This window comes from Rousettus aegyptiacus, unplaced genomic scaffold, assembly GCF_014176215.1.
Source record: "Rousettus aegyptiacus isolate mRouAeg1 unplaced genomic scaffold, mRouAeg1.p scaffold_m13_p_15, whole genome shotgun sequence".
Taxonomy (NCBI): Eukaryota; Metazoa; Chordata; class Mammalia; order Chiroptera; family Pteropodidae; genus Rousettus; species Rousettus aegyptiacus.
This window is the reverse complement of record NW_023416290.1, coordinates 17,921,592-17,939,513: the sequence shown is the minus strand read 5'-3', so window position 1 is coordinate 17,939,513 and position 17,922 is coordinate 17,921,592. Positions and strand designations below refer to the sequence as shown.

Genomic DNA, 17,922 nt, shown 5'->3' with positions numbered 1-17,922 from the left:
AACGGACACACATAAACTATTTAGATCAACAGAAAGACACACCCAGAATCAGAGAAAACCATAAACCTACCCCGGATGAACTCTACCTTTAAAGTATGGTTGAGATTTTACTGAGTGACCTGTGAGAATACTCTGCATTTTCTGGACTTTTCTGGAGGCAGAAGCGGAGTAAAAAATGACTACGGTGAAGCCGTTGAGGTCTCCTCTAATGCTTTGGCTGGGCACAATACATCACCGGCTTGTGGGTCTGACATGCTCTGTGAAGACAAGGAAATGAGGTTCATATTAAAACACACTGACACCTCTTCATATATAACTGGAACCTACAGATTCCTATGAAATACTCCTCATCTCACAGCAACAGTGGCATGTATGCACAAGAAGAGGTACATACATATCGGGCTGGCTCTACAGAGAAATGGAGGGATTCCGTTGATACCTCCTTCTAGGGCAAAAAATAGAAGTAGCATGTGAGACAAAATTCATTCGAAGGCAGTATAAACTGAAAACAACATCCAAGATGGTCACCAAACTAAATATAGACATACATACGTAAAAATCATCCAACATTGGTCAATTCAGACAAAGAATGTTACCAGAACATAAAATCATTATCAACTTCACATAAAAAACCTCATCTGGCTGTGTTTTCACACCCCCCAGCTGTTACCAAAGTGCTTTCTGGAACTGAATTCAGCACGCCCTCTTGCTTCTGGCCCACAGGAGGTACTCGGTGAATGGAGAGACATGGGCTAACAGAAAGAGTCAATAGATAAACAAGAGATGACAGACAAGGCCCCTGACAGTTCACTGTAAAAGGTTATGATGGACAATTTTGTCCACGTAGAATGACATAAAGCTCTGGGGGAAAGGCTGGGTTTATTTTCACGCTGGGAAAGCAATGCATCACTTTCACGTTCACAATTTTAACTGTTTTGCTGTCATGTCTGTGACAGTGGCCAAGGCAGCAGCACAGTGCCAGGGGCCTCAGACACGATGCTGGCTGGCACCACGCAGCAGCAGGGGGCTCCCTCACATGGGTAGCGGTGTTTTCTCTTGGACAGCAGATGCTAAGTGCATCTATCTGCGCACTTATCACCTGGGCCCATGAGTTTGGACACACACATACTTCAATACCTTCTCGGACACCCACGGCCACACCGCTGTATTACACAGCGCCTGAGTTGCCAAACCAATTTGACCGTAATGCTTTTTCCATATAATAGCTATTAGTATTTGATACACATTTAGATACATTTGTGCATAAACAACATTTGTAAGAGTTCCTAACATTTTTCCATAGTTTGAAAAGGTTTTTATGATTTTCCTTTTTTACTTATTCATTCCCTGGCATCTATAACCACCCCTCTGGCTGAACAGAGGTTTGATTTTTCAATCTTACCACTTTACCTACACACACGCAGATGTATATGTGACTCTCCTAACCTTGGAGATGGAGGCACCCATGGTGAGAGTAGAAATGAGCCTGAGTCCCCGGTGTGAGTGGTAGAGAAGAGATGGAGGGAGAAGGGACGGAAGGGGGACAGCGCTGTCTCTAAGAAGGGGGAGAACCTCTGCTCAGGCCCTAAGAAGCAGGCGAGCCTGGCCAGAGACCTCTGCCCACAGCTTTGAGACCAGAACCTAGTCCACCGGGCCAGCCCTCCTCCCAGACTCCCGGAACTCACGTTCTCACGGTACATAACCACTTCAGGTGGCCTTTGCTTTCTAGAAGTTGAGGAGAAGGAGAGTGTAAGAGAAGACAAAGCACTGCATCTGCACCCATGGCTCCGCTCACCTGAGCAGGACGCAGGTCCAGCTTCTGAGACTGGGGTGGATGGACTCTGTTCACCCCTGGATGTGACTAGTGGAGCAGCATCTTCCAGAATGAATTAAGTTATATGAACAGCTTTCAAGGCCAATGTCTGCAGGAGGCACCTGTCCACTCCCAGAGCAACAGGGCAGGTGTGCCAGGGGTGGGAAGAAGGGGGACGTCTCCTTCTGCAGCCCTTTCCGACCCAGCACCTCCCTCAGGCTCCAGCTCCTGCTTCCAGGGTGCACTGACTTCCTTCCCCCAAAGCTCACCTCTCTTCACGACATCCTGGGTATCACACAACCTCTTACCCCTCTGCCTTTATCCAAACTGCCACAGTCTTAACCATTTCACTTTAGTGACACTCTTGCCAAAAATGCATAGTCTGAATCTAATTATGAGGAGATATCACATAAACCCCAATTTAGAGAATTCTACAGTCACTGGTGTGTACTTAAAAACAAACAAAAGTCAGCACTGTGAAGCACAAAGAAGACTGGGTAACTTCTAAATTAAAGAGAGACCCAGGACACAGAAAAATGAAATGCAAAGCATGACCTGGGACTTTCTTTTGTTATAAAGTATATATTTGGGATAATTGCAAACATTTGAATATGTTCTGTAGGTTAATTAAGTGTTGATTAATGTTAGTTTCCAGATAAGAGAAAGTTTCTGTTTTTAGAAAATACACACTGAAGTATTTAGGGGTAAAGGGACATCATATCTGGAACTTACTCTCAGACAAGGCTTAGATAGAACACAAATGTGGTCAAATGTTAACAGTGGGAGAAGCTGGCTGAGGGATACCTGGTGGTTTTTTCTGCTATTTTTGGAACTTTTCTCTAAACCTGAAATTATATTAGTCTGAAAGCTAAATACATGAAGTCCTAAATACCACAAAAGCAGCTAGAAAATAGATTTGGTATCTCAAGAATTAGAACCAGGGCAGGGCAGGTACTCGGGTCCTGCGACCAGCTCAGTTAGAGGGGCTGGGTGTCCTCATTGAAAAGTAGGAGAGCAGAAAGTAGGCAAGGAGGGAGATTGGGCACCGGGGCCGCCTCCCTCAGGGAGAAAACAGAAACAAAGTCATAAGCAATTCTTCCTCTGACCTTTTGGACACTCCAGTAGACCTCAGAATCCCCCAATGTGACTATGAGACAATTTTTTTTTTTTTAATGAATAGTTTAACATTTTGGTCTAACTATCAAGTGGCACAATCTTGTATATCACTGAGTGACAAATTAGCTTTGTTGTAAATTTGATAAGATTTCAGTTCTAATTATGTTATTGATGTTATTACCATTATTTGCCTCAGCTTTAACCATTTCTTGTTCAGGTGGCTTGGCTGTTCCTTTATAATGTAGAAGAATTGAGAAGAACGTGGCCTGCATGTACCCCTGTTTGCTTTCAGGCGCACCAACCTGTTTCTGTGGTATGTCAGGCTGAGAAGCCCCAACTTTGTAGAAGGCATCACAAACTCAGGGTACGAGCTCAGGTTTTGCTGTCAGTCAGATGGACAGAAAGGGGTTCAAATCCAGCAGGGACCATTTCAGCGAGGTGAATTTGGGCAAATCACCTACCCCTCCAGAGACCCTTTCCATATCTATCAAATATAAAAAATAAAACCTGGTTGGTGTGAGGATAGACTGGAGGCTTTAACTACCATGACCTGCCCAGTTCCTGAACGGTAGTTGTGACAGAAAGCCTCAGAAACCACTCTCTTCTCAATGAACTCTGCATGAACCAACTCTCATTTTTCTCCATGAAACATTGCTCCACCCCTCCAGTAAAGTGAACCCTCACTTTCTACAACATTTACTTTTCCAAAAGCCAGTGGTTTTTATGTCAGTATGTGCCTGCTACTACAAATAGGCAATTTAATTAAATAAAAACTTTAAAATAATGAGTGAAAACATTGCTTCTATGTAAACCATGTTGAATATTTGAAAAGTCACAGGTAAATGGTAAAAGCAAATAATTCTGGTGAATTAGGTGTGGGTGAAGCAGCTTGAAGATAAGAGTTTGTGGGTGGCACGGCTTTGCAGGCCTTTCTTCTGCTTCCACAAAGGTATAACGGGAAGTCAGATATGAGGTTTCATGAGTGTCGTTTAGGTAAGAAAGATGACATGAAACACAAAGCAGGGTACTCGTGCTATGAAGAAACACCGTGGCATTACATGAGATATGGACAGTGATTGAAATACTTTAGGTTGAAGGCAGCTCCCAGAAGAATGGAAGGGGAGCCAGGGACAGTCCATACTGTGGTAGTGGGAAGGGTTGCAGGTCAGATGCCGAGGTGGGTAGGCCAAGGAGAGAGCGTGTGCAGAGAGGGACCAAATTCGGCTGCAAGTTCATGGCCAGGCATGTGAGGATGAAGGTCTGTATTGAAACACAATTTCCTTGAAGTCAGGGATTTCATTTTCCTCCCAATGGGTGAAAGATAGTATGGTTTTATGCACAGTTGATTCTCATTATTTGCAGTAGTTACGGCCTAATAAGTCACCACAATGAATTAGCTAATACTGAACCATTGTTCCTAGGACGAAGATGGGGTTAGGTTGCTGTGAGCTTTATAGATAACTTTGTTTTATGTGTACATCTGCTTAAAGACACCTTATTTAACAGATATTGTTGACTCACTAAGACTGAACTCACAGCCAACAGCACCATAACGCAAGCCTGCACAAAGCTTCTCTAATACACAGATCTCCTCCGTAAGACACCTCGCAGCCTTCTTGTGCTTAGCACAACACTCGGGGGTAGGAAACAGTGAAATCACCAACAAAATGCACAAAAATGCAAAAATCATGGCACTACACAGATCACAAAAAGGACACATGTTTCTAGTACCAGCGCTAAAGAAGGTACTCGAATTTTCACCACTGTGCTCTTGTCCATGAATGGCTGTGAGGTGCTGTGAGTACTGATTTGGGGGTTACGAATATATTTTAGTGAATAGGTGGATTTGCAAATGTGAAATCTGAGAAAAACGAGGATGGACTGCACATAGTTGATGCCATTTCCATTCTTTCCTCCTTCTGTCCTCCTCACTCTCGTCTCACCTGCAAAACCTGCTCACCCTGTCAAGGGCTCTTTGTTGATTTGCAGCCTGCCTCTGATCACTCCGTTCTATACTCAGTTTTCAACAGAGAAGACTATTGAGACAACTCAGTCCATCAATCAAGGAACCAATCCATCAATAATAATGAAGTATTTTAAAGCACCTAAAAAGACTTTAGGGAGGTACAATGGGAAAGAGTAAATATTAGAAGCGATGTCTTCCAAAGAGAGCTTTTCTATATACTATTGAGAGAAAATTAACATGTGAAACAAAGGCAGACATGTTAAAAGTACCTAAGTCTACTTAAAAATGAATGTTGCTCTAGATGAATGAAGTGATGAACTTAGCTAGGATGCTTATGTGTGAGGAGTTAGATGTGGTGCAGCTGAGTGTAAGGCCAGCTCTGTTTGATGTAGCTTTGTTTCTCAGAAACATTTTACGAAAAACATAGGACATTCCAGATGTGTTAACCACCACCAAACATTTGTGCCCCATTCTTTATTGCCACATGCCTTTAGCCGGGAGCTCAGGGACTTACTGGTAATAGTAAATATTTAATTTAGGCCAATATGTTTGAGAGATCATCCTGAAGAAAAGTCCAAGAATGGGACCTCAGGCAGTGAATTACTCCACAGGATCCGTGACCGATTTCACTCACAGGTTCAACACCTTCCAAGAGACAACTTGTCCCTTCCTCTTCTGTGGGAAACCAACCACTGCATACCAATGAACATCACAGGTATAAACCATCCTGCATTTTTTTTTTTTTTCCCATTTAGGGCACTAGTTTGCAAACCTTTCTATTCTCTTACCAAGAACAAATGACTGATGTATAAGATTTTGTTACAAGGTGGCTGACCTGGACCCCAGACTGTGGCTAAAGCCTCCTCAGGTGGGGCCAGCTTATTAAAATATTGTTAACAAAAGATAATCAGTCTGAAGACCAAGTCTTCTGCAGGGTGTTGTGTATTTCCTTATAAATTCTACAGTGTAGGGCAACACTACAATTCCAGTGTACAGAATCTTGCTTAAAACGAGTGGGCATCCACAGGGACTGAGACCAAAGCCGCACCTTGGATTTGTAAGTGGCATTCACCGACATGGAACACGAGCTTGAATACTCAGTCCTCCTTTCAACAAACACTGGGGTGGCGCGTGCCGTGTGCCAGTGTTAACACGCGGAGATAGTAGGAACGGAAAAATTAACGACCATTAATGTGTGCCAGGCACAGTGCGAGCCCTTTACAGAAGGCATTTCATCCTCCCAGTAATCCTGCGAGGTAGGCGTCCCGTTCTGATGATGTGACATGTATTTAACTCCAGAGCCCCCCCCCCCCCGCTCCCCAACAATATCCTGAACACCCCGCGTACACCCTTAAAGGGCTTACTCTGTGCTGATTAAGAACTCCAAGACCCGGAGCATCAAATCAGCACATCTCATCCTCTCTCCAAAGAACTCCAAACGTCGGGAATCAGAGCACGCCCCCTTTGCTGCCAGGGACACCCCGCTTTCTAACACCGTGGGGAGTAGGCTGGAAGAGAAGGAAAAGAGACACGGGATGCTTCATCGACGCCAGAGGTTCTCTCTGAAATATCCTTCTGTCGTCACCACAGGAGAATGTTGGGCCGAGACGGCTCCACTCTCCCAAGCTGCACCCTGGGACGCCAGGTTTCTTCGCCGTCAAAGCTCCGTGCGACGGCCGACAAAGATCCAAACCTTGGGCAGGGGCCAAACGGTCACTTCCCCGCCCCCCGGGCTCAGTATGCAAATCCGAGCACCAGGAAGTAGCTGGGACCTCTCGGCCAGGCTCAGCGACAGCCAGTTCCTCTCCCGCCGCGCCCGGCCGCCCGCCGCTCGCCCCCGGTCGGTCGCGGAGCCTCGGGGCCCGACGCGCCGCAGCCTCCAGCCCGCGGCAGGCGGGGCGGCCGCGCCAGCCCGGCCCGCAGCCCGCAGCCCCTCGCCGCGCGTCCGCGCTCCCCGGCCCGCAGCCGCCCTCTCCGCGGGTCCCGCTGGGCCGCCCCGTCGCGCGCCCCCCGCTCCGAACTCAAGTCACCGTGGAGCGCCGCCGCCGCCGCCGCCCCCGCCGCCCCGCAACTTTCACCGCGAGCTGGTGAGTCCCAGGCGCGAGCCGGGGGAGTGGGCGCGGGCGCCAGGGCGGACCCGGCGGGGACAGCGGCTGTGCCGCTAGCCGCAGTCAGTCCCTGGCGCCGGGCAGGCCCCGGGCCGGGGGCGGGGGGCCGGGGTCGGCGCGCACCGCGCGAGCAGGGGGCGCGCACCGCCTCCCGGCTGCCCCGGCGCCCGGCCCGGCGGTGAGGGCACCCAGATGTCTTCGGCCTTAGGTGACCGGGCCCCGAGGGGCGAGGACGCGGGGGTGTGCAGCTCTGCAGGTGTCTCCTCCCCGGAGCTGCGCAGGGGCGTGGTGGGAGGGGAGGGCGCGGGGGGCGGGGAAGCACCGCGGAGTCCTGGGGCGCGGACCCGAGGGCCGGATGCTCTCTCAGCCCCGGCCGGTGCGGGGAAGCCCCCCTCCACGCGGAGCGGGCGCCGCGGGGCTCCTGGCCGGGACCCTGGCGGGGACTCCTCGGGTTACACAATCTGGGCTCTTGCCGGGCCCTGGGCCCCCGGAAGGGAGGTGTGGGGCTCGGCCCGGGCCCTCTCCCAGACTCGCGGGCAGCTGCCCTCTTTGGGAGCAGGGGCAGCAGCGTGACGTCGAGGGGGTGCGGCGGGGGCTGGCGCGCACTTTCCTGCTGAGCCCGGCGCCTCTTGGCCGGCAGAGCAGCAGTCCCGTGCCTCCGCCAGCCGAGAGGAAGCGAGAGTTATTTTAAGAATTCAGGGGTTGCCTTGGGGGAGGGCGTAAGCGTCAGTTCCCACTGTCCTGCGTTATCTTGGTCAACTGTGGTGTGTTCTGGATGCTGTGCATTTGTAATGTGCTTTCTACCAGCCGACGTGGTCCTGTGGTCATGTCGTCAATTCGTGTGTGCGTGTGTGTGTGTAATCCCAACCCCACTTTGCTTTCTTTGCCATCTCAGAAACCTTGAGTTGAACGGGTGGGGGGGGGGGCTGGGAAAGGATGGGCGGGGTGGGGGAGGGCGGCGGGGGGTTTGCAACTTCTTTCCTGAGTGTGAACTTGAGCCAGGATGGACATTCCCTATTTGAGCTTCCTCATCTTTGGGAGAACCTATCTACCTCCTGAGCTATTTATTGCATGTAAAGTCCCGAGCACATCCTAGATATTCCGTGAATGGTACTGTATATTATTTATTGAAAATAATTCTGTCCATAAAAAATGAGGCTCCTTGGTCCTTTGCAGTTTGATAATTTTAAACCTAAGACTACCTGTCCCATTTAGCCACCTGGCCTTACTAGTATATCTGCTTAATACAGTAAACCAGAGTTTTGCTCTCCCACAGCAGGGCCCAGCAGTCTGGCTCGCACTAAGAACTAGCCAGTACGGCTGTTTGGCAGTAGGGTTCAGGAGGGGAGGCAAGGAAAGAGTACAATGGCTTCCTAAGTGCTCTAAGTCCTTCCTGAAAGGTCAGCTCTTCTGGCAAAGGATGAGATTCAGGTAGTTCCTAGTTTTCAGTTGAAGGTAGAGGTGAACGTCATGAGGCTTGAAGAAATTTAATTTGATCACAAGAGACTTTCCGTGACAGGGCCTCTTTGGATGCAGAGTGAAGGGCAGAGGGCTCCAGTGTAAGGGAAAAGAACATGAGAGTCCAGAAACCTGAGTTTGGGTCTCTTCCACCATTTACCAGAGCTGTGATTTGGGATATGTTACTTGCTAACATTTCCTGCAGAGCAGTAACCTGAGTTATATTATGACTTGTCTGCATTGTGTGCAGTCTGTGTTCACTGCTACAATGAAAGCTCCATGACAACAGTTGCGTCTGTCTTGTTCAGAACACTAGCCTTGTACCTGTCACATAGTTGAGATTACTTGGAAGTAGGAATGGAAGTCTGTCCCTGTGCAAAGCAAAAGAAACATGGCTGGTTCCTAAGGCATTTGAAGCTACTAGCCCTTCTGTCCTGATTTCTGAAATGGGGATGCGAGGGACTTCTTGGACTGTTAAGTTATCCCAGAGGTAGTGCCCTAAGTGGGAAGCTCCACTCAGAACTGGTTACTCTGCTGTATTACCCGGAGAGGGGGCTTGATTTGGAGTATAAGATGTAGCCTGCAAAAGTAGTTTGCCCTATCCAAAAGACCCACTTTATCTTAGTCATAGGTGAAGCAGAGGTATGTGGAGAATTTGTGATGTCCTCTCTACATTCTTTTAGTCCAGCAATTTTGCAGATCAATGATTTTCAAAGCCTTTTAGCTCCATTATATTTGTATTCAAAAATAAATCGCCAAAAACATCTGAGATGCCAATTGTTCAAATGAATATATAGAGTTGTGATTTAACACTATGCTGTCCATAAACTGTACTATCCATAAACAAGCCCATACTAATTTTAAATCTGTATAATAAGAGCACCGTGTGTACACATCTATAACATGGAACATTGTTACAGCTCACTCACACTGCTGATCTCAATAACCTGTGTCTTCAGGCATAGATAGTATTAACCTTAAAGAGTCACCACAATCATCAGTGGGGACATTGATCAATGGGACACAGCAGGCATCTTCTGGGCACTTCTTGGCAATGATGGTGCTAATACCTTTTCCTTAGCCAGGGCTCAGAAGCCTTCCTAAATTCTGATTTCGTTTGAAACTCTCATGACTCCCCAGGGTAGGCAGGGACAGATACAGAAAAAGAGGTTTGGTAGCATGTCCAAGGTCACAGACCTGGTTAAGTGGCACTGTTGGGTGGAGTAGGTATATTTTTCTGGCTCCAACTTTATAATTTCTCCCACTTTTCAGCCTTTGGACCTGTAGTAGGGACTCAATTACTTAAAAGCAAAGAAATTAATTTATCATTTAATACACATTTTTAAAACAGAATCACAAGGCAATTTTCTTCTATCACTTGATAATTGTCTGAACTAAGTGACTAACTACTCAGGAGAAATGAGTAGATGCACCATCAACTAGGGCACTGTACTGGGGAGATGAGCTTCTTCACCTTTCTTTACTGCTTCCTCCTTGGGGAGGAGGGATCTCTGATAACTGACACATGTACAGGCTGCTGTCAGAGCAGCTCTGCCGACTGCCTTGGGGGCTATCAGATGCTTATTGGTTAATACAGAAGTGTTCACTTAATACTTTGCAAAGGGATTTCCTCCAGTCTCTGCTAAAAGTGTTTACCCATGAACTCAGTGAGCCTCCTTATGTAGTTGTTATATCAGTGACAGCATTGGCCAAGGTGAAAATAGAAACTAAGGAGACAGGGTCCATAGGATGCACATTAAAATATGCACCCCATTTACTGAGCATCTGCCATGAGCACCTGCACTAGACATTGCCTCCATCTTTTAAGATTAGTAATGAAGAGGAGGACATAGAAGAGGAAGTTGGTTCTGTTTTTTTTCTTTTCTTCAGTTAGAAATAGTAAAAGATTTCTTACAGCTGTCTAGTTTCCCGATACTTAAACTGTGAAATGTTGAGATCACTCCATCATCATTTCTAAACTTTATTTTGAGTAACTTTCCATTTAGGGGAGAAGCCCGAGTGTAGAAAATAGTATGGAAATCTGCCAGTTGAAGAATTAGAATTTTTGGAACAGTCCATTTGAAAGACTGGGACCTTCTTCTAGATATCTTTGGCTTAAAGTGCTCACTTATAATTTAGATTAGCAAGTTTAAATAATTGCTTGGGATGATGTTTTAAAAAGGTTCATCTGTGCTGAGATGTCGCAGGGGCCTGTAATGGCCTTCGTTCCACATCCTCGGACTTTTTCTTCAGTCTTACCCTGTATTTCACTTTCCTTTAGTACTGAATAAGCTCTCCACGTTCCTTATTTGCCACAAGGCAATTTCTTGAAAGTTATATTTACAATCACATTATAGTTTTCATTTGTATAGATCTCTTTCAAAGTGTTGAGTATTTAATTGTGTTTTACAACCTTCAGCTTATTTCCAATCTCCCTTCTCTAGATTCCCTCTTCGACTCTTTCCCCAACATCTGAAAGCCTTCAAACCACAAATTGACATGATAGGAGTTGACCATATAAGGGAAGAGATTTTTTTGGTTAGTCTCATTGTAACACTGTTTGGTTTTCATAATGCTGAGGATGTATAAATAGTGTTCCATAAAATTACAAAAAGGAGAACATTTACAAAATCCATTTGAGGGGGTGTTTTTTAAAGCTCTAGACTCTGATCTTTTGAGCTGTAGAACCCTGGGAAGAAGGCTTCATTCGTGTAGCCCAGAGGGTCTTCTAGTTTGTCTCATTTCCTTTTTATAGTTCATACTTCAGACAAAATCAAATGTTACTGGGCCTGCCAGCATTCCCACCTTCCTGTGAGCATCTAAAATCCTTCTCACTATACTTTATTGACACTAATCCATGCTGAGAGAAAGCTCCTTCCCAATTTTCCATCCTCTGTCTGTTCGTACAATATCTGGTTGGAAGCTAATGACTTTTCTGGGTCTACTTTTTGGCACCCGTGATGATGATATCTTCTCGGTGTCTGGGCCTTCTGGGTGCCTGCACTCTTCCTGTAAATGTTAACTCCCACGGGGGCAAGTGGAATGGAGAAGCTTGTGTCAGAGAGACGTAGGGAGAGGGAGGACCACTTCTGCTTTCCACGGGGAAGCTGTGTCACGGAGAGCAGAACTGTAGCGGGAGGCCCTGAAGGGGGGGCGGGTGGCGAGCTGGCGAGGAAGTGATACTTCCTCCTGCTTCGAAGGCCGAAGGCCCCGTAGGCCTGGTCATTTGCCTGGAGCCCCACCTTTCTTACTACCCAACATTGCTTTTTCCTCAGAGTTCTTTCTACTGCCTTCTGCTCTGTTCATTTTCGGTTTGCCTTTGAGAAAGGGTTGGAGCGGGAGGAAGATAGAAAAAAGGATGAATCTAATCATCAGCATAGAGCCTTCTCAGCAGCCATGGTTGAGTTTTCAGCAATAGAAGGATGTATATTTTGAAATTCTCCATCATGGAAACCATTACGAAACTCTAAGTAGATGTTTTGAAATCTATTAATGTTTAGGCAACATAATACTTTCTTAATCCTAACTACAATGGTTCAGTGCCATTTTTAAAAGTATTTAAGGTATAACCTCTGGTTAAATTTTAGGGATAGAGTAGTGGCTTTTAAACTTCTTTGAGCATGGCCTATGTCAAGAAACATATGACCTTGTGCCTGAATGCACGGCTTTCTTTATGCCAAAAAAAAAAAAAAAAAAGGGTGAAAGAGCCACTCCTTCTGGGTTGTTGGGGAGTAGGGTTCAGAGCAGACCATTTGAGACTGGCAGACATCTATCAGAGTTTAAAACGCACGGAGATAGGCCCAGCAATTCTACAAGCTCCAGTCCAAGGGGGGGGGGGCGGTTATTAAATGAATACAAATTAGGATACAACCATACAGTGGAATACCTTGTAGATATTTTTAAAAGTCACAAATTGTACTTACGAATATGAAAGACGTTTTTAAGAAGCCAAACACAAACTGATAGGTAATATATGATATCACTTCTGAAATAAAATACTCACATGTAGGACACATAATCTGTAGGCTATTCATATTAATAATTTTTGCACTGAAGTTTTAATAGTGATTATTTCAGAAGGATGGGTGCTTTTTTTTTTCTTTCATACATCTTTTTAAGAACGAACATCACTTAGATGACCTTAAAACAGCAGTAAAATGAACAGTGACAAGGGAGCCAGTGTGACTGCAGAGGGAAGGAGAAGGATTCACTTCTGGTATTTAGTTATATTTAGTATTGAGTCTAGCACAACTTTCTTGAGGATCTACTGCGAGTCAGGCAGAGTCAGAGCTGAGGCACAAACCTGCGGACATTGTTGGAAATTTGGAAGGGGGCGGACAGGATCCAGTGAACCAAGGAGGGACCTTCACTGGAACGGAACAGATCAAGTTGGCGCAGGGATCGTTCGAAGCTGTAGAAGTCCGTCGGCGCGGTCGCGGTCGTCAGATGGCGTGCAGCTCCCCCCGTTCAAGGCGTGGAGGACCCGCGTACAGAACTAGATGTTGGACTTTATCGTGTAAATGAAGGGGAATCCTTGGAGCCTTTTAGTAGGAAGCCGATTTTTTTCTATCATAATCAACCTCTTGCCTAGCCTCTTTCATCTTCAGGTATTTATGATGTTTCCAAATAATGAAAAGACTTTGAACACGCATGTCCTGCTTCGAATAGGTGGATGATTAACTGACGCACTCGCGGACTTCCACAGAGATTAAATTTGGGCTAGAAAGTAACATTTATTGCTGTTTTACATGACATCAGAAAGTTTGACCTTGCAGTCACTAGCGAGGAGGTACTTGATAACTGCCCTACATAGTGATGATCTTGCCCAGACTCGTATCTGGATCTTTGTGATGATGACACTATTGAAGAAATAGCACTTTGGAGGGGAGGGCCAGGTCTCCGTGGGGTTTAGCAGTGTTTCCTCCCTGACTTAAAAGGCGCCTATGTTGTAAAGCTGCAGCTTGGTGTTGGGATTGTGTTTTCGAGATAGATTAGTTTATTAAAAGCATCACCATAATTAGGAATGGCAATATTTGATCAAAATGGTATAATTTACCAATTACTCAAGTAACAGCCTTGCATCATCAAATTTAGCATGTTGAATATCTACTGTAGTTAATGTCTATTATCAATAATTAATAACAATAAATAGTCAATACTATGAATAAAATTGGTAAGTGACTAATGATATGGATAAGTTAATAATTTGTGCTGATTCTTAATTTTAAACCTGAGGGGAGAGCATATAATATGGTGGAAAGTAAGTGGGCTTCCCAGTCCGCATCCGGGCTCCAGCACTTGCGACTTAAGGCAAGTTACTTATTCCTACCATTTCCTCTTTTATGAAGTGGTAGTAATAATACCCACTGCTCGGGTTTGTGGTGGTGATAACAGAGCTAATATGTAATCTCCTAATATCATTTCTGGAACCCGGAAGGCACATAATAAAAGGGAGCTGTTTTCCTATTAGACGTTGGCTTTTCTCTCTTAGAGGGGAGGAGCTCTGTTCATTCTTTCCATCACCAAATTCAGTTGACCCCTGAGCGATGGCAGTTTGAATTGCATGGGTCCACTCTCAGAGTCATGATGTTATGGATCCAAGGGTGGGGAGGGCCGCCTGTGTGCATTGTTCTGTGTCATTTTACTTGAAGGACTTGAGTGTCATCTGCCGGAGGTCCTGGAACCAGCCCTCCACAGATACCTAGGGGTGACTGGTTAAGTTTTGCGGGAGTCAAAAGTTATATGTAGATTTTCAACTGCACTAACCCCTGCATTGTTCAAGGGACAGTTGGACTGAGTAAGAAGTTTATATACTGTCACAGTCCGGGAGAAGTTCAGAGTCTAGTGAGTGACTCAGTCATAAATCATCCAACCTAGCATGGTGTTTGCCAGAGGCTCAGGTGTCTGGTCTGTTGAACTTCTGAGCTGCTTACAAGGTACCAGGAATTGCCAGAAGCTACAGAGGTCAGCAGGATGCTCTGAGCTGCTTACAAGGTACCAGGAATTGCCAGAAGCTACAGAGGTCAGCAGGATGCTCTCTGCATTCAACGATGCCCGGAATAGTGGGGCATGGAGACATTTTCACAGAGTGTGATCAGTGCTGTGCTGCAGAGTACAGAGCAGAAGGAAGGGCTGTAGGTGATAGGACAAAATGCTGGAGCAGGGGCTGGTAGGGGGAGAAGGAATTCACCAGCTGGAGGCCTTAAGGGGAAATGCAAAGGTGTGAAAGAGTCTGGGGACTCCAGAAAGGTGAGGTGTCCCCAGAAAGGTAAAGGGCCCCCTGGCCTGGGCTACAGGGATGGACTGCATCCCCAAATAATAAGAAGCTTTGTAATATGGAGAGTGACAGGCAAAAGTAGTAATGGACACAATCCCTGGCTTTAACTATATTTTCAATTCCAACTTTATGGTCATCAGTATAATCAAATAGGCACCATAAGAGCTGGTTTTGGTCTCATTGGACCACATTGACCTTTTGAATTGTTTCAAATTTAATGGATGCCAAATGCATATAAGAAAGAAATATTACCAAGTTAAATTTCATAACTGCCCGCAGCTCTTTTACTTTATGGTTTTGTTATTTTCAAAGTTTTAAATGGATTAAGACAACCACTAAATGAGGATTTAATTGTGATTTTCCTTGAATTTCTTTCTAAGTAGATAATCTTTTAAGAGTCTAGTAGAAAAAATTTCAACTGCTTTGGTGAATGACTCTCAAATTTTACATTGTTGTTATAGTCGTAAGTCTTCGACTAAGTTAGTAGTATACAATCTATTTTAACAAATGAATTGTCACCTCTGGTATTAAGTGTCACCTGCTGGGCTCTTGACATCATCTCTCTACCTTGGTATTCAACATTAGAATCATAGAATCTTATAGAAGGAGGAGATTTTGATGGCATGCCTTACACATAGCCCTTAAAATGTAGTCTCTTGAATACTGAGTCTCGAATGTTAGTATTTACCCCAGGTGATTCAAATGCAGGTGATGGAAATCACACACATTATGAGAAGCACTGTGACGGGGAGATTCCTGCTGCCCAAAGTGGCCCATTTCATTTTTGGACAGCTATGGCTGTTGGAAAGCTTTTTCTCTCATGCTACAATATTTTATTTCCAGAGTTTCTGTCTCTGGATTCTAGTTCTGCCCTATGGCAGTTTTCACACATTTGAAGCCAGCCACTGTTGGATTGGCTGGATAACTATTCATCACTGTGGGCTGTAGGAACAGGGCGCATAGGGATGCTATTGACCGCTTGCCCACTCAGCACTATTATTTCACCTCTTTTCCTAACAGAACACGGATTATTTCAGGATCCATAGTCTCCCCTGAAGTGACTGGTCAAGGGCTCCTATTCTTGCCAGTGTTTGCTTCATGAATGGGTATACTTTGGTTTGGACAGTAATCAGCAAAGCAAAGTAATATTCCACAGATGGTCCTAAGATATAAACAGAAAAGCCGTGATGGAGGGAGGAAAGAAGAAAGTGAGAGATAAGTGAAGGATAAAGAAATGACCTCAAGTGAGAACCAGGAAATTAGGAGGAAAATACTGAATGATCCTGATTACACGTGGGATGTGGTCGTCCACTTTGTTTCTTCTAGTCGCACAGACTAGTGTGGCATTAATGCTGAAATTGGGCTTCTGTAATCATAATTTATTTTTTTAAATGTATATTTATTATTATGTGTTAGGTGTTGCGGCGGGTGCTTGTGGGCCAAACATAAATATTGTTAAGAAGAATTTATTGTACTCTACTCTCTCTGGGCTGTCCACAGATCAGAAGGCTGACAAACTAATTTGCTGTGGTTGTAGATGGGACAGTAACCTCACCCACGGGATCCCTGGGCACCTGAATCAGTGCACAGAAACCAGTTTTTTTCCAGCAAGAAAGAGGGCAATGAGTGAAGGGACAGTTAGAACACAGGAAATGAACTTAATCACATTCATGTTCAAATTCTAGGTGTGTCCTTTCCTAGCAATGGAACAAGGTGCCTCGTGGACCTCATATTTAAACCCTGGAGTCGTGAGGACTCCAGGATACAGTGGATTCAGAGCCAGCATGTGTGAGGCCATGGCCAGAGGTAGTCATGGTTATTATTACTATCTAGTCCTCTTTCATCTAAAAGGTCCTGCAAGGGATTCCCTCAGCCTGTGCTTACAAACTTCTAACCATGCTTTCTGACTTGATAATTCTGTTATTTGTAGCCATGTACTCACTGATTCCAAATTACAAACTAGGAAAGAGTATTTCCAATGAAGTTCTTCTCAATAGACTGGAAGAGGAGTTTTTAAAAGGTTTTCCCAATGCTGGAGTGCTTTTTTTCTTTTAAGTATAACATATATATAGCAAAGTACAGAAAACAGACAAATGTAGCTCAAAACAAACCCTCATGTAACTACCCCCAGATCAAAACGCGGAGTGGTGCTCCTACCCACTGTCTCCCTGAGCACCCCCAAACAACATCCTCTCTTCCCAAAGGCTGCTGCCATTCTGCTTCCAGTTTTACTTTAGTTTCCAATGTTGGCTTTATAACATTAAAGTGTGAGATCGAAAAGCAGTACAAAGCCATTTGGTTTGGCAGATAAACAAATCTTCAAGCTGTGGATTTAGCCGGCACAGGCATTTCCCTGTGAGTTGAATTGCTGCAATGCAGTCAAAGAACAGGTCCTTGTCCTGTTTTACACCCTGGCTATTCAGTTGCTAAAATTCTCACAGTTGAGTTTGATCAGAGGCCTATTTAAATACATTTTCATTCAACCATTAGTTAATAAAATTGGATGGTACTAGCCATATATAGCTTGTTTTTCTACTCATCTCTGCATAGCTAAGTACATTTATAAATGCAAATTTATAAATGTGGGTGAGATAGGGTGGTTTCCAGTGACCACATGTAATCAAACATCCTGCTATAAGATGCAGAGCCAATCTGTGCGTAGACATTTAAAAGTACTGACTGGTTTTGTATATTCAGGTAGGATATTCCTCAGTAAAATAGGGCTCATTTTTCTCATGTGAAAGAACATAGCAGCCTTTTTACTGACTGTTTGTTCTGCCTCATGTAGTTTTGATATTTATTTTTGTTGGGGGTGAGAGAGAGCCATAGATTGACCTGTGGAATTTATTAATCCATGAAGTAATGCTCCACTTATTCATCATTCAGAAAACATTTCTCGGATCCTCACTGGTCATGAATATGCATGCATATGACTTGCAGTCACATCCTTTAGCTCTCAATAGCAGACTTGTTCCACATACACTCAAGAAGTTAAAATATTTGAAAAACTGGAATGAGGAGTATAAATTTCTAGGTCATATGAAATATAAAGAGCACACACAGGCTGTGGAGTGCCGAGGTGCCATCTTCCTGTGAAAAAATCACAATTGTGATTCAGATTAAGGGCAGGAATAACTAGGAAGGAACGTGGAGTCCATGGTTTGACTCCTGCAGCCCCAGTTAA

General features: G+C 45.0%; 1 protein-coding gene across 2 annotated transcripts in view; it reads left to right on the top strand.

The window, feature by feature from the left end:
- Nucleotides 1–6,915: 6,915 nt before the first annotated feature.
- LYN (LYN proto-oncogene, Src family tyrosine kinase) overlaps nucleotides 6,916–17,922 on the top strand; it is a 110,478-nt gene continuing 99,471 nt past the window's right edge. For both annotated transcript variants that reach the window (XM_016126190.2, XM_016126188.2), the window contains exon 1: nucleotides 6,916–6,982. The gene's annotated coding sequence lies outside the window, so the exon portion shown is untranslated. The remainder of the gene's footprint in view (nucleotides 6,983–17,922) is intronic.